We start from the raw sequence: 2,593 nt of genomic DNA on the forward strand, positions 1-2,593 counted from the left end.
TCATTTAACTCACACCTCTGTTTTCTGGTTTTCTCCCAGTTTTTGGTCCCAGAAAGCTTTCCCCTGTGCCTCTACAGCCTTTTTCTCTTTTCCTCTCTGCATGGCTCTGACCCAGAGGGTTGATTCTCACCCTCTGCCCACTCCCACAGCACTTGGTCTCCCTACTCAGCTCCCAGGCCATCCACCCACCCCTGCCTCTGGGTTGCAGTCCTCTCCTTGTGCTGTTTGCCAACATCTCCATCTCCCGGACACAGCACACACCGCACATAACTAAACATCTTTTTCTTCCTGGCTACAAATGTTATCCATTTTCTGCTTGATCCATGGTCTTCAGGGAACTTGAGGCTGTGAACTGAGGGCTTTTGGACTGGAGGCAGGACCCATGAATTAAACTTTTAAGGGGTCTTCACAAGGCGGCTGAATTAACAGAACTGGCTTTTCCCTTAACAAGGTTATGCTTACCATTCAGAGGTCTTCACCTGCATTGGGAATAATTTGCAAATCTGCAAATAAGAAAAAAATAATCTTTGATTCCTGAATACTGAAATTCTGAAATTTTCATCTGCCAGCAGCCATACTCCCCCATGCTCCTATCCCTCCATCTCTTCCTAGCTCAAGCCTACCCAAGCTCATTACTTCAAAGAAATCCAACATGCAGCTGGGACTCATTCAACACATGATGCTTGCAGGAGGGGACTTGAAATAGGCAAGGCCAGTCCCCTTACTCACCTCTCCAGTCTCTCCTGAGATGCTATCCTTTTCCCTGCTCTATTCCGCCCCTACTCCACCTCCCTTCACATGTTGATTTCTCATTTCTTTGTCCTGTCTCAGTGCTGAACTAAGGACTGAAATCATGTGTTGGTATGTCCTGAAACCAAGGAGCTTGATACATGGCTGGAACAAAAGTGCTAATTCACAATATTGACATTTACTATCTTGTGCCTCACTTTTCCCGTTAGAGCACATTTTAGTCCCCTGTGCTCTTCTGTAGCATTTCCATAAACTGTTACACACTTTGTCTGTCATCTAGGATGCTGCTCCACTTTTCCTGTGAGTGAAGTGATTCCTGTGCAGAGACCCTGCTGGTACACTGGAGGTGGGGTGAAACCAGCTGGGTGTCAGGCAGTTCACTAATACGTACCAAAACTCATCACTGCAGGGGACTTTCCAGTGCTGTGACTGTTACCAGAATATTCTGAGCAACCTAGCACATACATGAAGAAACAGCCATATAGAATAGCTTTGCAAGCAAGATCAGGCTTGGGTATATACATGGTGACATTGATGCCTTGTCCAAAAGGGGGGGCATCAAGGGAGGGAGGCTGACTCTTAACAGTGCCACAGGTGGGTGCACCACGAATTAGTTATTCAAAGTAATTAAAGTGCTCAGGCAACTCACAAGACACATTTGCTAAGCTTTCTGGCTCATTTGCCAAATCACCAGGCTGCTGGGGGTAGACTCCGTTTCAGATGACAGGTCTTAAACAAAATACCTGATCCAAACAATCTGCATAATTAGAAATTAATCAGGGAAACTAGGACCACAGCAGCTTAAGTGGAAGGAAAAAAAAAGGAGATACTCTGCGAACAGTGTGCAGCAATGGTCCTGAGAAAAAGACTGCATGTATTTTTGGTGGGAGTGCTTACAGGCTCGGAACTGTCAGCAGGGAAATGCCCTCCTGTTCCTTGATCCTGACAACGGTCAGGACAACAAGGCTTTGCACATAATACTACAAAATAGACTTGCACAAAAACACCATGCAACTCCACAATTCACCTCCCCTAATGGAGACAAGTTTCACAGCTCTACATATTGCCCAACTTTTTCAGATGGAAAGTAGTGACATGATACACCATGGTCAACTCTTGCTACCTATTCCATGGCAGCACAATGTTCTGCAGAAACAAAGCGCTACTGGTATATATAATTTTATTAGTGAGAACAGCTGCAGTTTATTTCCAATATGAGACAGGGGTACAATGCAGCCCCATTCGCAGGGCATGGGCACTCCCACACCTGCAGAGCCCTGGTGAGCCATACCTTATAGCACCACATACCGAACGGAACGGCCATCAGGCAGGCTGCAGACATCACAGGCCAGTTTAAGGACAAACATGTTTCCTTTAAAGCACAGGAGAAGTGAAGGTGAAAACCTAAGGACAGGTTGGGAAAGCAAGTCACAAAGAACACATACGTATGCGTGGCAAGCCACAAAAAAACCCTGCGGCCAGGCCTCCCTCCCAAGCACAACGCCAGGAGGCGCGAAGCACCACGTACAAACAGCATCAGTTCACTACGCGGGGGAAAACCAAGCCTCTGAGAGAGCAGAGAGGCACGAAGCCCCTCGCCCACCGGACACACAGCCCGGGCCCGAAGCTGGGCCCTCAGCGCAAATAGCGGACGCCGGCGACCCCGCCCACCCCGGGGGCAGGGAACGACCGCGCCTCTTCCGCGCGCCCGGCCCCACCCCCTGCCCCCCCCGCTGGGGCGCCTGCGCACTGCGCCCGGCGCATGCGCGCGGGCCGGCGGGCGGCCTGCCCCGCCCTTCTCCCCTCCCACCCCCACCCCCCACCCCTCCTCCCGTGTTCCCAC

The sequence above is a fragment of the Falco punctatus genome (genome assembly GCF_963210335.1).
Source record: "Falco punctatus genome assembly, chromosome: Z".
NCBI lineage: Eukaryota > Metazoa > Chordata > Aves > Falconiformes > Falconidae > Falco > Falco punctatus.